The sequence below is a fragment of the Miscanthus floridulus genome, chromosome 1, assembly GCF_019320115.1.
Source record: "Miscanthus floridulus cultivar M001 chromosome 1, ASM1932011v1, whole genome shotgun sequence".
Taxonomy (NCBI): Eukaryota; Viridiplantae; Streptophyta; class Magnoliopsida; order Poales; family Poaceae; genus Miscanthus; species Miscanthus floridulus.
The window spans coordinates 51,442,561-51,470,200 of record NC_089580.1 but is presented as its reverse complement, the minus strand read 5'-3'; the positions used below and the strand labels follow the sequence as shown (position 1 = coordinate 51,470,200).

The following is a 27,640-nucleotide window of genomic DNA, read 5'->3' as shown; positions in this document are numbered from 1 at the left end:
GGTTGTCCCAACCATTGGAGCTACGAACAACTGATCGGACGCTGCCAGCGTCCGGTCACTTGCCACCGGACACGTCCGGTTGCATTTTCGCTGCTCTTTACTCAATCGGACGCTGCTGTCTGCGTCCGGTCAGTTTGCCGCCAACGTCCGGTCAATGCTAAATGTGTTGCCGGACTGATGAACAGTGCCATCGGTGCGTCTGGTCATTTTGCTTGTTCAGCATCCGATCGCTGCTGCTGACACCTGCTGTTGCTGAGTCACTGATCGGAGCGTCCGGTCACTTTCTTTCAGCGTCCGGTCCAGCATCCGGTCACCTCTGTGAGTTCATTTCTTCGTGATCTTGCGTATGACTTAGTTCCTATCTTCGTGCTTGGACTTTGCTTGATATCTTAGGTCTTCTCTTGTGCTCCTAAGGTCTTGCTTAAGGTATTGATCATCGGATCATCACATCGCCTTCGTCTAAGTCACGTCTTGCATCCTATTGAACTACAAAACAATCACTTGCAAATTCATTAGTCCAATTTGGTTGTGTTGGTCATCAAACACTAAAATCTAAAGTAAATGGGCCTAGGGTCCATTTTTCTTACAATCTCCCCCTTTTTGGTGATTGATGACAACACGACCAAAGCAAGCAAATAATAAAAATTTGGAATTTAAAAACTATCTACTTGCTAGGATGCAATGCAAAGGACAAGATTATATGATGCTAAAAGATGCTCCTTGTAAGACTTTATAAAAACTTATCTTGCCATTGCAAATGTCCCCATGTGGTATTATGGATTTAAGCTTTGCTTCCTAGAAATTCTCCCCATTACATAGGCTAATCCATAATCCACTATTCTCCCTTTCTCGGACCATTACCACTTGTAGACACCACTTGTAGACCATTACCACTTGTAAATGATCTAGCTTTTGGTCCTACTTATTAATGCTTGCTTTTGGTCCTCTAAATTCTCCCCCTTTGGAATCAAACACCGAAAAGGAAGACATTAGTAGCACAAGGGAGGGTCAAACTTTGTGATCCTTTGTGTATAGAGTGAAGTAGATCATAAAATTTGACTCTCACATTATATAGACTAAGCTCCCCCTAAATATATGCATACATATGATAAAAGACAAAGCATATGCATAATTGGCAAATTTTTGCTCAAGGGAATTTAATCTATATAATGCATGGAGAACGCATATAAATACCAAAATGACATCAACATGATGATATCGGTTTAGAAATACCATATGTGGAAACCAATTTGATTTCTACCACTTGCAATAGGTGGTGGATATTTGAAGTATGATGCTTAACTCCGGGGACTCCATTTTCCTTGCAATGAGACTACTACACATGATAAGCTTGAAAAGATGTTAGTCTCAAAGCATCCAACTTGTAGAGTAACCTCCCCCTAAATTTGTGCACACAAGTATAAAATACTTGTAGGAAATATGCACATTTATTTTAGAATAAAAAATACCACATGAAAGATGACATCACATAAACATGAGAGTCATTTTCGAAGGCGATATTCGGGAGAGATTATTTACAATTTGGACTTTGGCACATATTAGATGAAAAATCAACAGACAAGCTATGTGTCGTGCTCCTACACGATTTTAAACCATGTAGGATTGCTCCAAGGAATAAGAATGGAACTGAGCAAACCTACCTTATGATATACCTAGTGTATGTATGACAAAAGATATAAGAATGCAAATGCAAACCTAGGCATAAAGAGTAACTAGATGCTTAAAGATACTAATTTGTAAGAAAATTAAATCTAGTACCGATGGAAGCAAATATAATCTAGTTACCTAACATGAGAAGGGGAATTTGGGTCCATAGTATTCACTAACCCACTTGGCAATAACTTTGTCCATCATGATGCACCCCATGAAATGCATCCACACTTTGCCAAGTCTCCAAATTCCCCGTAGTCCATTGGACTTCTTACTTCCCTTTCAGAATCCAAACCTTTTTGGTGCTCTTCATGTTTGAAATGATCTCATTTGACACCCAAAAGCGTTTGACCCCATTGTTGGCTTGCTTGTTCACCTTGATGGCCACCACCTTGTCATTTTTCTTCTTCAAAAGATAAGGTGTGGAGGCCTTTTTGTCCACCTTGTTGGTGTAGGTGTTGGAGAGCTTGCTTGTTTGCTTCTTCTCTTTCTTCTTTCTCCTCCTCCATTCTTCACCTTGCACTCATAGGACTTGTGACCTTCCTTGTGGCACACGTAGCAAACCATGGTTTGTCCTTCATCAAGCTTCTTCACTCCCTTGACGGTGTTATCTTGATGAAGTTGGGCTTGCTTTGCATTGCCTTTCACTTGAGTCAAGTCCTTGGTGAGGCGAGCTACTTCTTGCTTGAGTTGCTCATTCTCCTTTGCAACCTCTTGTGTGCATGTATCTACAACAACTTTCTCAACACAAACTTGGTTGCACAAGGATGAGTCTAAACATAAATCATTACAAGAAGTATAGGCATCCTTTTTAGACATATTAGAACTTTTCTTTTTAGATGCCTTGGTAGGGGTTGCACTAATGGCTTCAAGATTAGCAACTTTATTAGTTAGCTCATCACAATGTTTGCACATGGTTTCCATTTTAGCAAGCAAACTTTTATAAGCATCTTGTGAGCTAGCTAATTTTTCATTTTTCTTAACAAGTTGCTCATCATTAATTGTGCATGCATATGTTGTTGCACTAGCCTTAAGTTGCTCAATTTTAGTAGATAGTTCAACATTGAGATTAACAAAATTCTCATATTGTTCAAGCAAAGTTTTATATGCTTCTTGTGAACTATCTAGCTTTTCTTTTCTTTTTCCAAGCTTCTTTTGTTGACTAGTGCAAACTTTAGCATAATTGAGATTTTGTTGCACAATTTCTTCATAAGAAGGCATTTCATCATCACTATCACTCTCACTAGAGGATGAGCTTTCGTTACCTCATGCCATAAGGCACACACGAGAAGAGCTTGATGATGAGTGCTTGCGCCCTCGCCTCTTGTGATAGTGTTTTTCTTCACTTGAAGAATCATCCCTTGTCCTTATTGATGTGAGGGCTTGTTTCTTACATGCCTTCTTCTTTGTCTTGGGTGTGGGCTTATTTGGACAAACTTCCACAAAGTGCCCCAACTCGCCGTATCCATAGCATTCTCTCTTTCTTTGCTCATTTCTTTGATTTGTGAAAATGAGATCTTGAATTTGGATGGGCACACCCTTGACATTGAGCTTTTGGATCATCTTCTCCACCTTGTTGATTAGTTTAATTGATTCTTCATCAAGGTCAGAGGTGGAGGAGGAAGATTGATCATCATCACTTGAATCTTCATCATCATCATCATCATCCTCGTCCTCATCTTCTTCTTCATCTTCACTTGAGGAGCTTGAGCTTGAGCTTGTCTCAACTTGCTTGCCTTTCATCTTCTTTTTCTTGCCACATGCGAGAGCTTTGCCTTTACCTGATGAAGAGGCTTCTTCTTGACCCATCTTGCGTGACATTTCAAATGCCACTATCTTGCCAATAACTATGGCTGGGGTCATGGTGCTCAAGTCCTCCATGTTGTGAATGATGGTGATGATGCTTGCATATTTCTTTTGTGGGGGCACGGAGATGGTCTTCCTCATGATGTCCGCATCATCTAGATTTGTTAGTCCTATTGAATGGAGCTCATTGATAATTAGATTCAACCGAGAATACATATCATGAACAAGCTCATCATCATTCATTGTAAAGGAATCATAATTTTGTTTCACTAGACAATGTTTTTGCTCACGGACATTAGATGTGCCGTCATGGAGCTGTTGGAGTTTTAACCATATTTCATATGCCATATTTAAAGTGAACACTTGGTTAAACACATCCATGCTAAATGATTCAAACAAGCAATTTTTTGCTCTAACATTGAAATGAATTTCCTTTTCATCACTCATTGTGGGTTTATCGGGATTCTTAATGGGTTTCATCCCATCACGAGTGACTCTCCAAACTTCTAAATCAACCACCTCAAGGTAGCAAGCCATTCTAGCTCTATAATAAGGGAAGTTAGTGTTGTCAAAGTGCAGAGGCCTAGAGGTATCCATCCCAGCCACTATAAATAGCGTCGGCTCAACGGCGGTTAAGCCAAAGGTCTAAATTGAGCCAACTGGCTCTGATTCCAATTGAAGGGGACCATGATGCCTAAGAGGGGGGTGAATTAGGCAACTTAAAAATCTACTTCTAAACTATGGCCGCTTTTTCGAACCCTAGCAAAACCTATGCAAAAGATAAACTATCTAAATGTGCAACTATGATTTTGCTAGTGTGTTGCTATCTCTACCGCAAAAGGAGTAATACAATCAATGTAAATGCGGAAGCTAAAGAGCAAGGTAGAGATATGCAAACTCCTATCAATGACTCTGGTATTTTTACCGAGGTATCAAGAAGCGCGCAAGCTTCCCCCTCATCCTCGTTGGAGCCCCTCGCAAGGAATCCCTCGCAAGGGACAAGCTCCTAGTTGGGTAACTCTGTGGATAGCCTCAGGCCTTCCCTACACGCAAGTGGGTCTTCGACGTGCCTTCCAGTAAGCCTCTCCTGGATGCTCCCCGCCGTCTTCACTATCAAGCTTCCAGTCGAAATGCCATGGGCCTTGTTCCCTTTGGTACATGGTGGCAGCCACACCACAAACACGGTTGGTGTGATCTCACAAGACTACAAGCCCCACCGATGTACAACATTGGTGCGTGCAAGTACCACGTGGTAAGAGTTATGCAAACCTCACTAAACAGTAGGCCTAAACCTAGAACAAGCGCATAAGCGGTGGTCTAATCAACCTAAGGACTTCGCAAAGCACCTATGCTAATCACCTACTAAATCACTAAGCACTACACATGTGGAGATCACTAAAATGGTGTATCAACACCCTTGGTATGCTTCCTCAGCTCCACACATCTCATTTGGCCAGATGGGGGTTGTATTTATAGGCCCCACTGAGAAAGTAGTCGTTGGGGACGAAGTCCTGCTTTTCTACTACTAACCGGACGCTAGAGCCGTCCTGATCGGACATGTCCGGTCATCCCGACCGTTGGAGCCACGAATAATAGATTGGACACTGCCAGTGTCTGGTCGCATTTTTGCTGCTCTGGAACCTCTCTGTACTCGATCGAACATTGCTGTCCTACGTTCGGTCGGTTTGCCACCAGCATCTAGTCAATGTTGAATGTGTTGCCGGACTGATGAACAGTGCCATCGGTGCGTCTGGTCGTTTTGCTTGTTCAGTGTCTGGTCGCTGCTATTGACGTATGTTGTTGCTGAGCCACTGATCGGAGCGTCCAGTCACTTTCTTCCAGCGTCCAGTCACCTCTATGAGTTTGTTTCTTCATGATCTTGCGTACAGCTTGGTTCCTATCTTTGTGCTTAGACTTTGCTTGATATCTTGGGTCTTCTCTTATGCTCCTAAGGTCTTGCTTAAGGTGTTGATCATCGGATCATCACATCGTCTTCGTCTAAGTCATGTCTTACATCCTATTGAACTACAAAACATTCACTTGCAAATTCATTAGTCAATTTGGTTGTGTTGGTCATCAAACACCAAAATCCAAAGTAAATGGGCCTAGGGTCCATTTTCCTTACAAAGTAGATCGACCACAAACCCTAGAAATCACCTTAACAACAATATGAATGACAAGAACGTAAATCAAGCAAATGGTGACCCAATGATTTATCCTGTGGTTTAGCTCACCACCAAGGCTTGCCTAAGTCCACGTTGTTGAGGTTAGCCACTATGGCTTAGGGATTTGCAACCCTTCCTCATTCTCAAGTCAAGAGACCTAACTCTTAAGATGAGGGGTGAGTTTACTAGCTTCAAGAGATGGTTACAAACCTCCTAAGGCTACCACACAAGTTGGCAAGCTCCACGGGTGATGCTCTAGCCGGCTAGGAGCTTAGCTCCAAGAGTAACAAACACAATCGCCAGCCAAAACATGAACTAAGTGCTCTTTAGAGTTGGGGAATCAGTGAATCTGCTCTCTAATCAAGTTTGAGACCTTTTTTTCTCTCAAGGATTGATGGGGAAATAACAAGGGAAAGCTTGAGAGCTTTAGGGCACCAATGGAGGAGAGAGAGAGAGAGAGTGAGCACAAGTCTGTTCTCCATCGGTCTGATGGGATGGAGGAAGCAGAAGACCGTTGTGAGGGTGAGGGAGAGGTATAAATACCTCCCCTGGTCCCAATGGTCAGATAAGTCACGGTAGTGCCATGGCCTATTGTAGGGTCGAGATGGCGACTAGAGGGGGTGAATAGTCATTACTAAAACTTAATCATGTCGGCTAACCGAAACAAGTGCAGAATTAAAACTATCGGTATAGCCAAGACTACACCCCTCTATATATGTTCTCTAGCACCTCGCTAAGATCCTAATTAAGCAACAAAGGTGTCGGGCTAGCTAGAGCTCAACTAACCAATTCTAGGAGCAAGGTCACATAAACCTATACCACTAGTACTTGAAGCAATGAGGGAGCTCCTACACATGCTAGTAAGCAAAAGCACAAAGCCAACTAAGCTCACTAGCAATGCTCAATAACAAGGCAACCAATACCAAATTAGAGAGTGTAAATACTTAACTACACAAACTAAGCAATATGACAAACAAGGTTACACAAACCAAATTAGCCACGCAAGGGAGCTACTTCTATGCTACACAAGCAAGAGGGTAACTAGTGAGCTACACAAGCTAACTAATTACAAGAGAAACTACACAAGCACAATGTATATAAAAGTAATCACAAGCTTGTGTAAAGGGATTGCAAACCAATGGGAAGAACAAGGTTGACACGGTGATTTTCTCCCAAGGTTCACGTGCTTGCCAACACGCTATGTCCCCGTTGTGTCGACCGCTCACTTGGTGGTTCGGCGGCTAATTGGCATCACTGGCCAAGCCTGCACATCGAGCACCGCAAGAACCTACCCTAAAAGTGAGGGTAGCTCAATGACATGCTCAACTAGAGTCGCTTTTAGCGGCTCCTGTAGTGCGAGCACAATGCCCCTCACAAAGCTCTTCTCCGGAGCATCGCACAAGCTTCTTGCGGGCTTTGGCGGAGACCACCACCAAGCCATCTAGAAGGTGGCAACCTCTAAGACTAACAAGCACCATTGGCTTGCAACTCGATCACCTAGTGCCACTCGAAGCAACCTCATGATGCAATCACACTAGAATCGCTCTCTCACACAATCAGATGATCACTATCAAGCATATGTGAGATGGAGGGCTCCCAAGCACTCTTAAGCATGGACACAAAGTCCCCTGAGGTGCTCAACACGAGCCATGGCTGAGACCACCTTCTATTTATAGCCCCATAGGCTAAACTAGCCGTTACCCCTTCACTGGGCAAATTTCAAGACGACCAGACGCTCCAGTCAAATCGACCAGACGCACCCTGCCAGCGTCCGGTCGCTCTACTCCGTCCACGTGTCGCTCTATGTTCAAATGGAGCCGCTCGATCTCAACGGTTAAGTTGCGACCGCGCGCTGCACAGTGAATGACCGAACGCTGTTGCGCCTGAGTCTGGTCATTTCCAAAGAGCTCCCCAGCCTCTGTTTTGCGACCGGACACATCTGGTCCATCATGATCGGACACAGACCAGCGTCCAATTAGTTCTATGCCCACACACCTAACTCCAGCGCCGCCTACATCACCATACGTCAGCACTGACCGGACACAGACCCTGAGCGTCTGGTCACTCTTCGCGCCAACGTCCAGTCACAAGACTGAGACCGCACGCTCACTGCTGCCACTGACCGGACGTAGAACCCCAGTGTCCGGTCACTGTGTGACCAGTATCCAGTGCACACTATGAAACCCTGTCTTTTCTAAATAGGACATCGGTGGAACCGTTGGACTTCCGCACTCTACGGGCGGACACTCCGCCGATGGAGTTTCAAACCTTTCTTGCCTTCGTTCCATCACCAAGTTGATCTACATCAACTCCAACTTCATCTCCTTTGTAAATGTTCCAACACCACCAAGTGTACACCACCATGTGTTTGTGTGTTAGCATTTTCACAATCATTTTCCAAAGGATTAGCCCCTCGACTTGCCACGCCACTCAATCCTAGCGATGATGCAAAGTTAGATCACTTGAGTGGCACTAGATGACCGATACGCAAACAAGTTTGCCCCTCTTGATTGTACGGCCATCTATCCTAAACCCAGTCATAAACTTCTCTACACACCTATGACCGGTGAAATGAAATGCCCTAGGTTGTACCTTTGCCTTGCGCATTCCATTCCATCTCCTCTAATGTCGATGCAACACATGCACCAACACGATCAAGAATGATATGATCCACTTCATATCATCATGTGATCATATTGGTTCATCGATCCTGACTTCACTTGCTTTTCACCGTTGCCTTCGTCCATCGGCGCCAAGTCTTGCTTAAGCTTCACCGCCACGCGGTCCATCGCTCCAAAGCCTCCAACTTGCCCTTCATACTTGCAACCAGTCCATCAAGCCAAGTCATGTCTTGATCTTCACCTTGATCACATGACTCAATGTCATGTCTCATTTGCAATGAGCTCCTTCATCATCACATGTGTGAGCTTTGCAACATCTCCAAGCCATTTTCACCTTCATGGCATATGTTGCTCACACACATGTACCTGTGGACTAATCACATGTGTATCTCACATAAACACAATTAGTCCACCTAGGTTGTCACTCAATTACCAAAACCACACAAGGACCTTTCAATCTCCCCCTTTTTGGTAATTGATGACAAACTCTATAAAGATATGGAAATTAAGCTCTTTTGAATTCATGTTGCTTGCCCAAGCAATTTTACCATGTGAAAATGATTTTGGACAAGTAACACAAACCCAAAATAGTAGTATTAGCTCCCCCCTACATATGTGCTAGAGTGTTTGGTTTGAAGCTCGCACATATGCATAGATTGGAATTGTGGGAGAGTAATTACTACAAAATGATGCTAAGGTGTATAGAGTAAACCTTTGAAGTGTGATACCAATCGAAGTTGCACCTTTAAGTTCATCCTTAGCACCATGGTTAGCTAGATAACACTTGGAAATAAAAAGCACTAGATACCTCATGAGATCAACATTAAAAGTAAGGTACTAGCATTACTTGAAAGGCATACCAAGTGTCTAGCTATCATCCTATGCATGCTAGTTTTTATTTCATCAATCAAATTCTACAACTAGCATACATCACACAAGCATGCATATTGAATTTAAGAACTTATGCAATGCAAGCGAGCACATGAATATGCACATATCAAATGCAATTTATCATAGTTCATGAGCTTGCTCCCCCTACTTGTGTGCTTCGCTTGTCCAAGAATTTTGATCCATCTCTTTTCTTCAATGTTGCTCCCTCTTTGTCCATGTCCATGTCCAACCTCTACTTCAATATCTCAATCTCTCCCAAAGCTTTCATATCTTATCTTATCTCTCTTGTACAATCTTAATCTCAAGGCTTTCATATCTTTATACAATCTCTTCCCCTTTGTCATCAATTTCATAAAATGTGTGCTTCTTATTGATGCAAAGGTATGCATTTTGGGGTAGATGGTTGAGGCTTGAATCTTGCATTTTTTATGGACATCACTTGATTGTTGGAGTGACACCACTTGTAGATACCACTTGTAACTTGTACCACTTGTATCTTGTGTAGGGCTTTCTTGAGATACCACACATAGGATCTTTGATCTTTATATTAATTTGTGGGACACCTCCTCCTATGTGATAGCATGAGTCATCCATTTAATACACTTGAGCACTTGTAGGTGAGGGATGCATTCTTCATTTGATGGTCACTTAAAGTTGAGGATCACTTGTGGAACCATCATCTTGCATGATTGATACCATGTGTAGATGTAATACCACTTGAAAGAATCTTTTAGTATGGAACCACTTGTTGGATTTATCAATAAAAAATCATTTCTTGAACATTTGCTATCTTCATGAGTACCACTTATAGGATATCACTTGTGAGTTGATCTAGACATCACTTGTATATTCTTGATGAAATACTTGAGTCTAGATACCACTTGTAACAAATAAACTAGATATCTATTTGCATTGTTGTCTTGTGCTTGTACTCTTATCACTATCATGAGCTTCTATGGTTGACTTGAACTAAATTGATTTACCTAAGCTTCCAAGTATAGTTTGAACCAATGACAAGCTTCTTCACACCTCTTACAAGGGTTGTCTTGCCAATGTTGTACTTGTCTCTTGTTAGCAATCCAAATTAAATCAAGTACTTGGGTTCACTAGCTCATGAACAAATTCATATACTAACCACTAGATCAAGTAATCATTCAAGCAATAGTGGTAGGCTATGAATTTAAACATTTCATTTGTTATGCATGATCCTATGAAGCATGTACTATATGTACTAACTGCATACTAGTAAGGAATGAAATGATCATGCACATTACAATGATACCTTTGCTATGTTAGAGTAGAGGATAGTCACATAGATTCCAATTCATTACTCCAATAGCAATGTGAAGTCCAATTATAAGCTTGGTAAAGACCAATAGATACCATTTTGAATTCCATTATTCACCCATATGAAATGAATACCACTTATGATCAAGTGCACTTTCTTATTGTGGTTGGCTTGCTTCTTCTTTTCATCTTTACTTGCATAAGAGCATCAATTTGAGAATGCCACTTAAAATATCATGACTAGCTCTCTTTTAGGTGTTGCTTGCTTTTCTTGATCAACCCCTTTTGATTGCTTCAACTAAGCATCTCAAATATTTCTCAGATCACCACTTCCATGTTAGCCTTCTAAGTACCACACTTGGTTTACCTACTCATAGGTGGCAAGCCGCTACACTAGGGAGAAGTGACCTCTCTCCAAGAACCATTCTTGATACTCACTTGAAATAACTTGATTGATTGATCCAAGTGATGGACTTAACTTGATGAGTAACCTCGATTCCTTCTTTAAGTCCTTTTCTTTCTACTTGTTTAAGTCCATTTCTTTTCACCAAATGATTTCCAATAGTCACTAGAACTCAAACTTCATCTTCATCTTGAGCTTGGTCTTGATCTTCAATTTGAATACCACATATGTGCAAAGTACACTCCACAATCAAATGACCTTGTACTCTTTACTTGTCATGCTTCTAGATCATCTCAAAACCAAACTTAGGTACCTCAAACACTTGTAAACATGTTTCCAACTTGAGGACCTTTCAATCAAAGTGACTCTAGATCAATCCAACATTTATCACTTTTCTGGCAGATTCTGTACCCTTCAAAGAAATAAGCATATATCTCAAAGTACAAATCCAAATACCATGAAATTTGGTGGAGATATGCTTAACTAAGTTATCTAGTAGATGTAAAAATTTGAGCTTTGTTTGACTTCTAGATTGCTACCAGATTTCAATTCATCCACCACTGCTATATGCTAAAAACTGCTGCACTATAACTGACAAGATCTACTCCAAAACCAAAGCATCTCTTATCGAATTCTCATAAAATTTGTACAGCATCTTATACCATAAGTTTAGAGCATTTAACCAATTTTTATACCAATCCAATAAGTTTTGATCACTCAAACATGGCTAAGATCATAGCTCACTCAGATTTTCAATATAGGACAGATTTCAATCACTTGAGTTATACTTCATCAAATATAAATTAAACTTAAAACTAACTTGTTTTAATACTTCCATAAGACATATATCCATTCAAACCACTTATTAAAAGTCATCTTATGAATTTATCCAACACAAATCAATCAAAACTTGATTACTAAGCAATTATCCATTCAATCATCTTATAGCAAGCAACATTGCATATTTATCCAATCCAATCAACTCATATGCATCCAAATGGAATGATCAACAAGAGATATACCTTGGCTAGCTCATGATCATCCAACTAGCAAGCTTCAACTCAATTATTTGCAAGTCATCAAATATATCCAATGAATCACCAACAACTTGAATACGACACTTGTATGTTGATAGCACTTGGACTTCACTCAATTTTCACTTGGCATTAGGTTTGGATGTGCACTAGACTTCATATCTTGACTCAACATATGATGATCAATATGAAATCAATTGAATCAAGTCTCCAATACCGATGGTACCTACAATCAATCATCCACTTTTTGATGGTACCCAAATAAGTTTGGGTCCTCTCAAGTTAGGAGCAATATACTTAGGCATAGCCTTAGTATGAGTAGCGGGATGTTTTGCAATAGCAACCATAGAGGTACCATTATCATCCTTCCTAAGCATAGAATCATCATCAATTGAAATAGGCTTAGAAGTGTTACCTAGAGGACATGAATGTGCCATGTGTCCCCTTTCCTGACATGAGTAGCACTTTCTCTTTGATTGAGCCTTCTCTTCCTTGCTCATTTGGTGCTTCTCATTGCCTTGCCTCTCATGGATTGCTTGAGCCTTCTTCTCAAGCTTGGTAGGACACTTAGAGGCAAAGTGTCCCATACTTCCACACTTAGAGGCAAAGTGTCCCGTACTTCCACACTTAAAGCACTTGATGTGAGCATAATCTTTCTTCTCATCTTCATTCTTGCTCATCATCTTGGCATCTTGAGTTTGCATTGTATGCCTTGCCTTTTCACCCCTTCTTGTTTTCTTCTTCTTTATCATCAAATCACTACTATCTTCATGGTTGATCTTGATTTGCTCTTGGGGTGTCTTCTCTTGCTCAACTTGTGGCATTGGTTGAGGCTCTTCTAGTTGCTTCACCAAGTGCTTGGTTGGGCACATTGAGGTAAGGTGACCCTAAGTGCGGCACTTGAAGCACTTCACATGCTTGAGCCTCTCTTCTCTTTTATCTTCTTGAGCTTCTCAATGTTAGGGCAACCATTTGCAAGGTGTCCCGCTTCATGACACCGGTAGCACATAGTATGAGAGAGCTTTCTTTGTTGTAGCTTCTTCATCTTTCTTTCTCTCTTTATTTCGCCCTTTGTCATCTTCTTCTTGAAGCCAAGGCCACACTTGTCACCATAGTTTCTTTGAGTCTTCAACATGTGCTCAAAGGTGACTTTTGAGTTGTAGCACCTCTCTAACTTGTTGCTCAATTTCTTCACTTCATTTTTGAGCTCATTATTCTCCTTCAAAAGGTTAGTCTCACAAGATATAGAATTAGAACAAGCATCTATTTGTGAAGAACATGGCATTTCTAATAAATCATCATAAGAGGTGGATATATGCTTCTTGCCTACATCATAGGGGTTAGCAACAATATATGATTGATTAATTGACCCATGTAATGATCTCTCACTAGTTTCAGTTTTTCCATTAGAAATCTCCTTAGTGAGAAAAGCATGGTCTTGTACCAAGTTATCATGAGCAACACTAAGTTCCTTATGAGCCAATTTTAGCTCCTCATGTGAACAAGTAGTAACATAAAGTAGATGCTTTTGTTGTTCACATGTGTTCTTTAGAAAAGAGTTTTTATTTTTCAATTTCTTGGTTTTAGCCATCTCTTTTTCTAAAGCTTTGATTATGCAACCATATCTATCTAGAAGCTCCTCATATGAATCAAGATCAATCACATTTGCATTAGATACCTTAGTGTCACCTTGTGACATGAAGCAATGTGATATAGTTGGAGAGCTTGAAGAAACATCACTCCCATACCCCGAGCATGATGCATCATTATTACCATCAAGTGTGCATGGAGTAGCATCATCATTGGCATCACTTGTGGCATCATCAATCTTGTCAAGTGATCTTGTGATATGATCATTATCATCATCACTTGACCATGAGGTGGAGCAATCTTTCTCAATCACCACATTGTGATCATGATCGACACACTCATGCACCTCCTTCTTGGGCTCATCATCATCATCGGAGACCGTCCCATACTTCTCATTGAGATAACTCCAAATCTCATGGGCGGTCTTCATGTCAATGATCTCTCCAAAGATGTTATCATGCAAGGATCTATACATGATGTTAGTAGCTTGGATGTCGAGATCTAGGCATTTCTCTTGTGCTTGAGTTAGATTATCTTCATCCAACACATGAGAAAAGCCTACATCTACCATCCACCACATTTGAGGGCAAATAAACTTAAAATTACATATCATCCAATTTTTTCATCATGTAAAGTGTGTGCCATAAAAAATGTATAGACAATCAATATCTAGCCCATAAGCCACCATCCTCTCAGGTCAGTGAAGACCACAAATGAGAGACCTAGCTCTGATACCACTTGTAGGGTCGAGATAGCGACTAGAGGGGGGATGAATAGTTGTTACTAAAACTTAATCGTGCTGGCTAACCAAAATAAGTGTAGAATTAAAACTATCGGTATAGCCAAGACTACACCCCTCTATATATGTTCTCTAGCACCTCGCTAAGATCCTAATTAAGCAACAAAGGTGCCGGGCTAGCTAGAGCTCACCTAACCAATTCTAGGAGCAAGGTCACACAAACCTATGCCACTAGTACTTGAAGCAATGAGGGAGCTCCTACATATGCTAGTAAGCAAAAGCATAAAGCCAACTAAGCTCACTAGCAATGCTCAATAACAAGGCAACCAATGCCAAATTAGAGAGCGTAAATACTTAGCTACACAAACTAAGCAATATGGCTAACAAGGTTACACAAACCAGATTAGCCACACAAGGGAGCTACTTCTATGCTACACAAGCAAGAGGGTAACTAGTGAGCTACACAAGCTAACTAATTACAAGAGCAACTACACAAGCACAATGTATATAAAAGTAATCACAAGCTTGTGTAAAGGGGTTGCAAACCAACAGAAAGAACAAGGTTGACACGGTGATTTTCTCCCGAGGTTCACATGCTTGCCAACACGCTACGCCCCTATTGTGTCAACCGCTCACTTGGTGGTTCAGCGGCTAATTGGTATCACCCGCCAAGCCCACACATCGGGCACCACAAGAACCTACCCTGAAAGTGAGGATAGCTCAATGACACGCTCAACTAGAGTTGCTTTTCGCGGCTCTCGTAGGGCGAGCACAATGCCCCTCACAAAGCTCTTCTCCGGAGTACCGCACAAGCTTCTTGTGGGCTTCGGTGGAGACCACCACCAAGCCATCTAGAAGGTGGCAACCTCTAAGAGTAAAAAGCATCACCGGCCTGCAACTCGATCACCTAGTGCCACTCGAAGCAACCTCACGATGCAATCGCACTAGAATCGCTCTCTCACACAATCGGATGATCACTATCAAGCATATGTGAGATAGAGGGCTCCCAAGCACTCTCAAGCATGGACACAAAGTCCCCTGAGGTGCTCAACACAAGCCATGGCTGAGACCACCTTCTATTTATAGCCCCATGGGCTAAACTAGCCGTTACCCCTTCACTAGGCAAATTTCAGGACGACCGGACGCTCCGATCAAATCAACCGGACACACCCTGCCAGCGTCCGATCATTCTACGCCATCCACGTGTCACTCTACGTTCAACTGGAGCCGCTTGATCCCAATGGTTAAGTTGTGACTAGACGCTGCACAGTGAATGACCAGACACTGCTGCACCTGAGTTCGGTCGTTTCCAGAGAGCTCCCCAAGCCTCTGTTTTGTGACCGGACACATCCGGTCCATCATGACCGAACGTAGACCAGCATCCGATCAGTTTTATGCCTGTGTGCCTAACTCCAACGCCGCCTACATCACCATACGTCAGCACTGACCAGACGCAGACCTTTAGCGTTCGGTCACAAGACCGAGACCACACGCTCACTGTTGCCACTGACCGAACGCAGGACCCTAGCGTCCGGTCACTGTGTGACCAGCATCCGGTGCACACTGTGAAACCCTATCTTTTCTAAATAGGACGCTGGTGGAACCTGTAACACCCCAGGTGTTTGCCTTCCACATTTGCACTTGCATTTCATGGATATGAGCATCATTCATTCATTCACAAGCTTATATCACATGAAACATGTCTTTGAAACATTGCAACATGTTGTATATTTCATGTGTGTTGTTTCTTTTATGAAATGTAAAGTGTGCAACACTTAAGTGCAACATGTGCCACTCACTTAGTGAAACAAGGTTAGTTAATACTATGCAACAAGATCATGAAACATGTGAAACATGACTATGAAACATTTGCAACATTTCTTGTGTTTTTCATTGTTTCAGTACATATCTTGCTTGATTCTTGTGTGACCAATGCATGGTGTGGCTAAAAATGCTTGTAAGTAACTTAGTTACACATAGAATGTCTTTTGGAACATTGTTCATGTTGATCATTTTGCCTAATTAGGTTTCCAAGTCATGGTTGACCAATTTGGACCCCTAGAGCCCCTGTGTTTGACTATTTAAAAAGTGTAGCTTAGGATGTTTGCATGTCTGAGCAACCTAAAGCAAAGATGTAGAGAATTATATAAGGAACAAAAGTTATTTTATGACCATCTCATGAAAATGTGCAGAACATGCTCAAAAATGGCCCACAAGTCAGTTTTGAGGGCTATTTGGAAACTCAAAAAATTTCTAAGTCAAAAACAAGTTTTTAGTTTCATTGGCTTGACTTTGGGGATGATTTTACTCATGATTCTTTGGGAATTAGGTCTTGGTCTTTTAATAAGAATTGTAGACTATACGAAGGGCTACAATTTTCATTTAGAATGTTTTCGCTAATGACCAATGGATTAGGAGGATGAGGGCCATCAAGTAACGCTGTCAGGCTCGATAAGGTTAACTGAATCAGCGTTTCAGTCAAGCTACAGTGATCTCTGTTTCAGAAAATGCCCGACGCGTGTGTGCCGTGCGTCGCCGGTCGCCTGAGCTTGCTGCCACGCGCCGTGTGCCTCCTGGCGCTGCTGGCCGCGACAAGAGCACCCCACGCGCCTGCCCGACGCACTCGCCGCGCCATTTGCTTTTCCTTTCTCCTTCCCCGCGCGCTGCGCCAAGCCACAGCAGCCGTCCGCCATTACCGACCGTGCGTCGCCGTCGTCGTGCGCGTTTGCCACCGCGAAAATGGGTTGCCCCGTCCGCCTGTAGCCTCACCGTGGTCTCCTCTATCTTCTCCACCCCACCGTCGGTCCGATTGCGCCGTGGTAAGGGCAAAATCACAGCTTCGTCCCACCGCCGCCATGGCTGTTCTCGCCGGCGTTGTTGCTCCATGCAGACAACTGCCACCATGACCCTCCCATCCCCTCCTCTGCCTCACGCTAGATCCTAGGTGCACTGCTGAAGCTCGTAGCGCCTCCCGTTCGAGACGTAGCGCCGAAGCCTCGCCGGAGCCGGCCGTGCCGTGGCCGAGCGCCGCCGTGGCCATCGCCACCCCCTCTAGCTACGTCAGTAGCTGCAATAAAGGGTTCCCCTAGGTCTGCTTAGGGGAGGCGAACAAGTTGGCACCATTGCCTTCGCCGGAGAAGCCACCGGCGGCGAACTACGCCACCGGCCGTTCCTCCTCCCCTGCTTCTCTCGCTAACGCGCGGGCCCCTCTTGTCAGCACCGTGGCTGAGGCGGGAGCCCAGCGTGGGCCGCACCAGCGCATGTACATGGGCCACCGTTTCCTTGGGCTGGCCCAGTAGCTGTGTAGGTTTTTCCATTTTGTTTTGTTTTATTGTTTTTCACAGTTTTGGGTATAGATTCAAAAATATGTAACTCAAGTTTGGTAGATCCAAATGTGATGGTTCTAATTTTGTTAAGTTCCTGGTCATGTCTAGTATTTAATAAAAATATTATATGAGCACATGGTTTAGAAATTCTGGCTAAATTAAATAGGACTTTGAAATGTGTTTTTGGATACATGCAAACTTGTTTGAATTTTATCTTGAGTTTCTGTGGTCCAAAAATGATGAAATTTTGTGGGTAATCTATTATTGCTTAGTAGAATCTCTAGTTAAAATTTTAGAGCTAGTGCATGTATAGTTTTTGAGTTATAGAATTTCTTTTTATCAATGGATGGATCTTGTGTGAATTTTCATAATTTTTCTATAGATCCAGTATAGGTAAAATTTGGTGAGTAAGGTTCTTAGGCTAGAATGATGCTAGGAAAAATGTGAAATCTGTTGCTTGACACTTTTCATTAGGGTTTCCTAATTATGTCATTTTAAGCCATTCTGCCTTACCATTTTTGTGTAGGCTGTTGTACTTATTAAAATGGTGTGAAATTTTTATGGTAGTCTACTTAGGGCATGTAGTGTCTACTGTAATGTTTATAGATTTAATGGTGTAGTTTTCATATATGTTTACTATTTCCTCTAATTAAATAAATAAATTAAGAAAGGTATTAGAGGAAATGTTTTGGGAATGAACACCCTACTTTCTGGTGTTCTTGTAATATGTGTGACATGTGAGTAGATTTAGTTTTGTCCAATTATATGTTTACATCATGAGTTACTAATTATTTCGTTTGCATTATGTCCCTCTGGACAGATCTGGGGATTTTAGAAAGCTCCCCATGATATTTTGGTTTTCTGTGATTGTAATGAATACAAGAGTTGTAGATAATTTATGTATCTAGCTCTTATAAAAATTTGAGGGCATTTGGCCTAGTAATTTAGAAACTACAGCTGTTTAAAGTTAGGTTTCAGTTTTTGCTTATTCTCTGCCTTGTGAGGGTAGAACTCTGTTGATTGATGAATTCGACCTAGTAAAGGTTTGAATCATGCTCTGAGGTCTGAAAATGAATTGTAGACAATTTCATAAGCGTTCCAGATTGTCTTATTGCATGTCAATTAGATTTATAAATCTCCAGTTATGGCTAGTTTACTGTACCACTACATAGTCTCCATTTTGTTGAAATACAAATGCTTGAGTGTATGCTTGTGCAATGTTCTCGTTGATTGTTTAGGGGTTAGCCTAACTTGAGAATATGCTTAGGTGCAGGTGTTAGGTCATTAACTGAAGATGAGCAATTATACATTAGGTTGTATAAACTTGGTAAGTAAAGTGATTTGAATAGGGCTTAAGTTGAAATATGCAAACTACAGTGAACATGTGCATTCCCCGAGCATCCCTGACATTCGTTCATGTGCATCCATAATATTTATCTTGCACAATCATGCAATAGGTGTGCCGGAGGGAGTGACGTTGCTGGAGTTTGAGGGAGCCAACCAGGAGGAGGAGCCCGAGGTGTAGGAAGCCGACGAAGCAGTCGCCGCGGAGGAATTGCCCGAGTGCCCTGACCACCAGCCTTCCTCATTCTTGAAAGGCAAGCCCCAGAGCATATTAAGCCTCCCATATTTTTACAAATACATTGAGTATCTTTTATTGTTGATGATGCATTAAGTATAGGAATTGGTTGGAACCAATTGCTGCATTATATATCCTTCCTTGTCCAGATATCACACTGGAATCCTATTTAAGTTTAGGAACGGGTTAAATGCTTAGCCATGCTTAGTGCGGTAGAAGTCAGGTGATTTCCTGTCACTTGCGAGCTTTAGGATGAGGTGGATCACGGTTGGCTATATTTGCTATCGTGGAAAAGAACCATGTGAATAATGAATTAAGACCGGATGAGGTCTTGTGTAGGTTTGAACATAGTGACTCCGTCTGAGTCGTTTAAGGACCGATACCCTATATGTCCTCATGTCATGTTGAACGTAGCCTAACACTTAGCTGGCCGGATAAGTCATTCCGACCACGAAGCCTAGTAGCTCGACTCAGGCTAGGGACGCGAGCAGTGGCGTGCATTCTAGAGGTAGTAAGGATGTGCGGAGAGCTATTGGCATAAGTCCAAGGCGGGTTAGAGTCCCGAACAACCTTGGCAGAGTGGTTCTCTAAGAATGCCGATCTGTTTGGACTCGCGACTCCTGAATTGTACCAAAGGTGACTTGTTGCGACCCTGATGGGGGAAGCTGGGTTTGTGTTTAGGAATACCCCTCCAGCTGGATAGGAATCGATTCGAATCGCCGTCTCTCTCGGATAGTGAGAACTTGACTAAGCAGCGGCAACGTAGATTCAATTAATTTAATGATATGGTTAAATGGATGATGATGATAAGATTGCCATAATGAATACCTGATATGGTTATTAATGTTTGCACCTTAATAAAATGATTGCTTAGTACAGGTGCTAATATAGATGACATGATAATGGCTAAAAAGTCACTGCTAGTCAGGATAAGAGTTGATCATACTACTTATGCTTTTCTGCAAAAAGAAAGTGTCAGCCAGCTCCACTACATTAAGCTATGCATAATCCTTGGTGTCATTTGTTTGGTTTTCGATGGGTAAGTCTAGCTGAGTACATTCCCATACTCAGGGTTTATTTCTCTCTTGTTGCAGATAACCTTCTATATCAGGGATTTTGTAAGTATTGTCTCCACCCGACGGGTGATGAAGACTAGATCATGGGCATGATCTCCGTTCTCTTATCTGAATGCTTTTGTGGGCCGTGATCAGCAAACCAGTATGTGTATTTGAACTCGGTGTGTGAGTTAAACTATTTGCTTTCGCATGTTTACAAGACTTGTTTTGTAATAACGATGACTCTGTGATGATGTAACCTATTTGCGAACGTCTGCGAAATGTTGTAACGTACGATATGTTATGTTGAATTACTATGATCTTGGTTGTATGCAAGTTGGTTTGAAATCCCTCGAGATTTCGGTTGACTACCGGGTTTATATGGGCTCAAGTTCGAGAATTTGATCGTTTCGGCGATTGTTTTTGTACTTGTGCTCTTATAAATTGGTCGGTTCTGTGATAGAACCATCGGACTGTCCACACTCTATGGGCGGACACTCCGCCGGTAGAGTTTCAAACCTTTCTCGCCTCTGTTCCATCGCTAAGTTGATCCACATCAACTCCAACTTCATCTCCTTTGTAAATGTGCCAACACCACCAAGTGTTTGTGTGTTAGCATTTTCACAATCATTTTCCAAAGGATTAGCCCCTCAACTTGCCACGCCACTCAATCCTAGCGACGATGCAAAGTTAGATCACTTGAGTGGCACTAGATGACCGATATACAAACAAGTTTGCCCCTCTTGATAATACGGCCATATATCCTAAACTCGGTCATAAACTTCTCTACACACATATGACCAGTGAAATGAAATGCCTTAGGTTATACCTTTGCCTTACGCATTCCATTCCATCTCCTCTAATGTCGATGCAACACATGCACCAACACGATCAACAATGATATGATCCACTTCATATCATCACGTGATCATATTGGTTTATCGATCTTGACTTCACTTGCTTTTCACCGTTGCCTTCGTCCATCGGCGTCAAGTCTTGCTTAAGCTTCACCGCCACGCGGTCCATCGCTCCAAAGCCTCCAACTTGTCCTTCATGCTTGCAACTGGTCCATCAAGCCAAGTCATGTCTTGATCTTCTTCACCTTGATCACATGACTCAATGTTATGTCTTATTTGCAATGAGCTCCTTCATCATCGCATGTGTGAGCTTTGCAACATCTCCAAGCCATTTTCACCTTCATGGCATATGTTGCTCACACACATGTACCTGTGGACTAATCACCTGTTTATCTCACATGAACACAATTAGTCCACCTAGGTTGTCACTCAATTACCAAAACCACACAAGGACCTTTCACCTATCTACGGCAGTGTCGCTCTGCGGCATAGCCGCGCTTCAGGTGTGGCACTACCGCACCAAGCCAGACAGCAAGGGGTAAAGGAGTGTTGAGCTGGCTGTCTTGGCTGAACTTTGAGGATGCTTTAGTGTAGGATTGAGCCCTTGGTTGCACATATTGACTTAGGCATTGTGTCCTCCTTTATAGTACAGCTTTTCCTATACTCAAATTTAAAATATAAAATGAAATAAACCTCATTTGAGCTTGATGCCGTCACCTTTTGTGATTGGGGGCTCCTCCGTTATACATAACATCCTCTCTAATGATTCTCATGCTTGTCATCTCGACAAATCTCATTAGTTCTCTAATTGCATGGTCATTATTACCAAAACCCACAATTAGAGCTTGATTGCACTTACAGTTATGTTATGTTTCTTCTATGTGAACAAAACAATTACAATATGATACAAAGTTATTGCTCCTATAGGAACAGAGGAGGCCTTCAATGGATTGTAGATATGTAATGTAGTGTGGAACTCCTCACTATTAATTTTGTTATAAAGATAAAATCTTTAAAAATGTTAACAATAAATGCTATTAGTTAGCATATTTTTCTGCCCCTTCTCTTAGGGTTCATTAACCATATATACGTTCATTTAGTGTTTCTCATGAGATAAGATCAGACTTTTTAGATGGAGAGAAGTCATTTTGTTTTTCATCACAATCGATTATCTTCGGATTTGTGCATGGTATATATGTTGTAGAGAATTTGACAGCAGTAGCAGGCGTGCAACAAAATTATCTACTGCATCTCATAACACTAATGAAGATGAAGAGCAAAAATTAACCGGCAAGACGCACATGCCTGATTCAAGCCTGAATTCAGTGGAAGGCAATGACAGAGATAGAGCCCAGTGCAGTTAGATGTTGTCACTAGTGATGAAGGAGCAATTGCAAAGCTATGGATGGATGCATGATCAGAGGCAAACTTGTACATATTAACGAGTATGGATCGGGTAGATGAGTAACAAATAGAACTTGTACCATCCAGGAGAGTGGTAACTACTTTTGCGCAGATTTCACATGTGAAAAACAGCAGCAGGAACAAACTAAAACTAAACTAGTACCGTAAAGATGTGTTTATATTGTTTTATTTATCTCTACTACTACTACTAGCCACTGATTGAGTTCTTCACCCCCATTTTGTGGTGCTTTCCTCTGTCTAATCCATCATCCAAAAACAAGGAAGCGTCAAGCTTGATCCGGCCTGGTGACATTGGCATTGGTGCGACAGCAGCCTCACAGTGCCAACGTCGACTGTCTGCAGCAGGAAACAGAATGTGAAAAGAAGCATGCATACAGGCAGAGCAGCCGGATCAGAGCGGCCGCTCGCTCTCAAGTTCCTGTTCCACAGCGAGCAGCAGCCCATCACAATCCACACGCCTACTCCACTGTCCACTACAAAACCTTGCCTTCCTCTCCATAATTCACAATCGCCTGCCTGGCAGTTTGTATCATCGTAGTAGTGGGCTAGTGGTTCGATCGCCTCGCCGCAAGCACACGTCCCAGCCATGAGTTCCATCGCTGCCTGCACTCCCCTCGTCTGTGTTCTGCTGCTACTCCTGCATTGCCCGGTATGCGTGCCAACAGCACCTGTAGATCGTGATGGCGCAGCATCGGCGTCAGGGGAAAGGCTCCGGTTCCAGCCACGAAAGCTGCTGCAGATCGTGGACGCAAGAGCAGCGCTGTGAACGCTGCTGCTACCGTGGTGGCAAGGGAGAGCTGTGGCCTCGGCGTCGGTGACAGCCTGAAGAAGCAGACGCCGAGCAAGTCGAATCCAAGGCAGAATTAGAAGGAGCTGAAGAAGCCTTCTGATTAATCCAGACAGAATTGACAGAATTAGAAGGCTTCTTCAAAACAGAAAAATCTCATACCGACCGCTTTCGGATTGATTATAGTACCGTTTCTGACCGTTTTCATCCTCCATCACGACAGAACCCACAATAGCGCTTACATACGCGACCACACTAGATGAGCCTGCTTGCGGACGCCGCAAAACATCCCACTTGCAACTCTATATCTACGGTGTAGTGTATGATGATGAAACCATTTTAACCCTCGGTCACCATCTATATTAGAAAATTTTGCAAGTTTCGCGACGCCCTACCGGCCAGATTGTGAAAACTGATCCAATGTATGAACTCTGGAAGCAACGGCAGTTGCAGAAAACTACCATTGCAGAAAATATTGCATCTAGGCACAAGAGACAAAGCAAAGACCTAATCAAGAACATTACGGTGAGATGGACTGAGATAAATAAAGATATGAAAACATCAGTTCAACACACATATATCACCAACTATATTTCTAAGTTATCAAGTACCATGTTTTCCTTCTGATACTGCTTCAAGCAGGACAAACAGCTGCTTGATCACAATATCATCCTTCAAATTTACTAATTTAGGACTTGTTTACCTATTCAAACCAATCGGCCTGAATAGCAACGGCCTCCAGCACCAACGCTATCACCTCCCAGGAGTCGAAAGGGAAACCTTGCCTCGTGTAGCCATTAAGGGTGGTAGCACTCTTCTTCAAGAGCTTGGCAAAGGCACTGCTGTTAACATTATCAGTCCTCGTGGTGGCCTCTAGCAAGTTGAGCAATGGCCAGTACCTTTCGACACGCCTGGAGAAACCTTTGATTTCACTGATTTACTAAGGGGCAATGTCGGTCCATGGCTTAACTCCACTGCTGTATAACCTGTAGAGTATTGGCACTATATGAGATTATGTGTTTTAGAATATGCACTATTGATTAACTGAAAATTAAATATGTGCATAGATTGACAGGATCCTCAATCGATTGCATGGCTACCTTTATACCCTTCATAAAATAGGAGCACATTTCAGTAGTCATGATATTATGACATGACAATGACAGTCTATGTATTGCTTCAAAAGCAAGAGCATCAACAGTGAGCAGCTTGACAAATAAAAGTGTTGGCAGCTGCTCAAAGGTAGATATCATTGAGGAAATTTCTAATGAAGTTCTTTGATACAAGAGAAAAAGAACATGCACCAATAGCCTATTGCAGAGAATGTTCCACAAGGTCACAGGGCAGAGCACTTCTCTACACAACAGGACGGCCCACAAGGATGGATGCAAACACTTGCCAGGTGTGACCTACACAAGGCATATGTATCTATATGTTCTCCGGTGTACCTTGAGTAAATTTTGGTAGCTGCACCAATACTCTGAACACAGGTAAAATAATCATGAAACATTACTCAAATATTGGACACAGGTTACCTCTTCAGGATTCATTGGAATGTTACGATCAGCATCATTTTCAGTTGGCGCGCTTGGATCACGATCATCTACATAATCTATGTCAATATTGGATCAACTTCAGTTGGAAAGCTTGGATCATGATCAGCAAAATGGTTTATGCTAATATTGTATCACTATGATCGATCAAATGTTCAGACATAGGAAGTTCCTTACTAGCTTGTAGTAGAAACAGAAAATGCAAAAACATAAATCCACCCCACCTGTAGCATCAAGCCAGCTTATTATGATCTTGTACTCCTGAACTCACATTGTCTTGGATCTCATACTAAGTTCTCTGGATCTGCAACGAAATGAACATATTTTTAGTAAATCAAACCGAGATGCAACCAAAGGCGACCTGAAAGGAAGGGGCTGCTGCAGCAGGCGGACACAGCATTCCCACGTCATGGAAGAAGCTGCGGCCGAGGTGAGCGTGAGGCAAAGGAACGGCGACAAGGCCCACACCATCACCCTGGGTAGCATCATGCACAGGCCTAAACAGTACCAGCCCACACCGCGCTGCCGAAGATCATCCACTGCGTGCGCCGTCACACAGCACCGCCGGTCCGCCGCCATGTGCGAGGTCGCGCCGCCCTGAACAGCCAACTGTAGATCCGCTCGCCACTGCCCGTGCAGCTGTGGATAGGTTCGAGCCGCCCAAAGTCGACACCGCACACGGGCTGGAGCAAGCCCGGACCGCCGCTGCGCCGTCCACAGGCATCCCATCGTCCCTGGATGGTGTGTGAAAGGTAAATGGTCTCCCGCCGCGCATCAGCAAAAGCAAATCTGGCCTCGACCGCTCTACCTCGTAGCCCTGCACGCCATGACCCTAGTGGACGCTTGAAGCGCGGGCGGGCGCCTGCCGGTAGCAGCGAGCGGGGCGGCGGCGATGGGAAGAAGAGAGAGAAAGGAGAAAGAAGAATGAGGGGTCGGGGTGGGAGCGCTGGTCACTGGGCAACGGGAGGGGGTCTCTGCAAATTTGCACGCGGGCGGTTTTATGTAAAAAAACATGTCTCTCGTGCAAATTTGCACGCCAGGCCGCCTCCGTGCGCCCGCAAAACTCTCTCGTGTGAGGTTTAAGGAACCTGATCTCTTGCCCGCGAGGAGAGATCGATCCGACTCCGAGTTCTGCAATCTGCATAGCGGTGTGGAGCCATGGAGGAAGCCCGGTACGATACGTACGTAGCCGCCGGTAGCCGCTTCAACCATCTGCTACGTTCGACCCCTCCGATCATGGCTGCGATGTCGATTGAATCTTCTACGCCGCCTTCGACCCCTCCGATCATGGCAGCGGAGGTCCTCCCACGATCCAGATGGAGGAAGAAGCGTTCCCAAAAAGGCAAGCTCAAATTCAAGCTTCTTACCCCACGGAAGGTCAGGCCAAAGCCGTCGCTAACAGCTAAGAAAGCGTCGGTGCGCAAGGCAAGGAAGAAGAAGACAGGAGCCGGCAGTGATGGCGCTGTCGAAAACCCCGTGCGTTGTAGGCTCGACCTGGAGGAGGAAGCTGGCGATGGCGGCGTCGGCGGAAACACCCTGCTGGTGCGCCGCAGGCTCGACCTGGACGACGCCAAGGTCGGCAGCGGCACACCGCTCTGTTGCTTCAGCAGGGCCACGCTCATGGACAACCTGAGATCCCTCGCTAGGCTCACCTTGGGCGACGACGTCAAGAAGCCACCCCGCACGCCAGCATCGCCGAAGATCGATCTGCGTTACTACAGCCGAGCACAGCTGATGGAGAACCTGAGGTCCCTCGCCAAGCAAAACACCCTGCTGCTACCCCTCGCCGTCGTCGACACCTCCATGGCAAATGGGCAGGGCACCACCAAGGGCAAGAAGAAGAAGGCGATGCTGACAAGACGGGTGGCCAAACTTGTCCTGAAGCCTTACAAGAGCAAGCAGCGGGCTGATGCCGCTACTGATGAAGATGAAGACGCCATCGTTGCTGATGACGATGACCCCATCGCCATGGCGCTCGCCATTCGCAACGAGTCCGCTGGAACGGAGCTGATGTACGTGCCGCACTGGGGGTTCGAGTCCGTGGTGCTTCCCGACGCGAAGACGCTGCGGCAGCTGGTGCGCATCACCCCCGCGATAGAGGCGGCATACAACGAGCTGGTGCGATCGGACGAGACGTGCTTGGGCGACGACCTGGACGGCGTCCCTGAGGGCCCTGAGCTGGAAGAGGAGCGCCAACGTTTGCAGGTCTTGGTGGATAAGTTCATGGGGCCTGCACGCGCAATCATCGGTAACATTCATGTATCATTAATTATATTCCTGTGTTCATAACATGTATTATTTGTGTTTTTTTTAGTTATTAACATGAAGGAAGCCCTAACATATATTTTCATGTGTAGTGTTTGAGTTAATTAACACAAGGAAATCGATCCTGAGATATATATTTTCGTGTACACACACAGGTAAAAGGGAGTTTTCGAATTGGAAAGGATCCGTACTTACTAACGTGGTCGGCACGTTTCTAACACAAAATGTCACTGACGTTACATCAAGGTAGGCTAAACTCAAATCTATTCATTTTTTATATAATTATTAATTAGTTTTCAAATTAATTGCTTGGACAATCCTAATTAACTACCATTCTGGATTTTTCAGCAATGTTTTCATGAACATTGCTGCGAAGTTCTCCTTTGCGAAGAATGGAAGCAATGCCGGCCAAAGTACAAATGTACCTTTGATAACAGATTGTGATTCAGGAGTGTCTAAACGACAGTGATAATAAGCACATAAACCAGCTCATTGCATCGCTCAGAACAGGAGAAATATCAAATTGGGACAAGGACAAAGAGCATATAAAGGAGGTGTTGAAGGAAAGGTTTGAAGATTCGACGGC

General features: G+C 43.4%; 1 long non-coding RNA gene across 1 annotated transcript; it reads right to left on the bottom strand.

Moving 5' to 3' along the window:
• Nucleotides 1–23,805: 23,805 nt before the first annotated feature.
• LOC136483602 (uncharacterized) lies at nt 23,806–25,600 on the bottom strand. The gene is made up of 3 exons (XR_010765530.1): nt 25,014–25,600; nt 24,772–24,848; nt 23,806–24,222 (listed from the first exon to the last, which is right to left on the bottom strand). It is a non-coding gene; the product is annotated as an uncharacterized lncRNA (long non-coding RNA).
• Between the last annotated feature and the right edge of the window lie 2,040 nt (nt 25,601–27,640).